The sequence below is a fragment of the Anneissia japonica genome, unplaced genomic scaffold (genome assembly GCF_011630105.1).
Source record: "Anneissia japonica isolate Jap-2015-1 unplaced genomic scaffold, ASM1163010v1 scaffold5020_len676_cov102, whole genome shotgun sequence".
Taxonomy (NCBI): Eukaryota; Metazoa; Echinodermata; class Crinoidea; order Comatulida; family Comatulidae; genus Anneissia; species Anneissia japonica.
This window is the reverse complement of record NW_022702630.1, coordinates 429-676: the sequence shown is the minus strand read 5'-3', so window position 1 is coordinate 676 and position 248 is coordinate 429. Positions and strand designations below refer to the sequence as shown.

Sequence of the window (248 nt, the reverse complement as noted above, 5' to 3'; positions counted from 1 at the left end):
GGCCATACTTTTTTGAAAACACCGGTTCTCGTCCGATCACCGAAGTTAAGCAACGTCAGGCCCGGCTAGGACTTCGATGGAAGACCGCCTGGGAATACCGGGTGCTGTAGACTTATTTCATTTATATTTTTCTAAAAATTCATTTTACCAATTTAGTAGCGAATCGACAGCTCTTATAATATTTCTAAGTAACAATCTAGATGTGTATAAGAGACAGCCTTAGAGGTCGCCAAATAACGTCGAAGTCT

General features: G+C 41.1%; 1 pseudogene; it reads left to right on the top strand.

Annotated features, from left to right (window-relative positions):
* LOC117103969 lies at positions 1 to 113 on the top strand (annotated as a pseudogene; the record flags this gene model as incomplete).
* Positions 114 to 248: the final 135 nt, after the last annotated feature.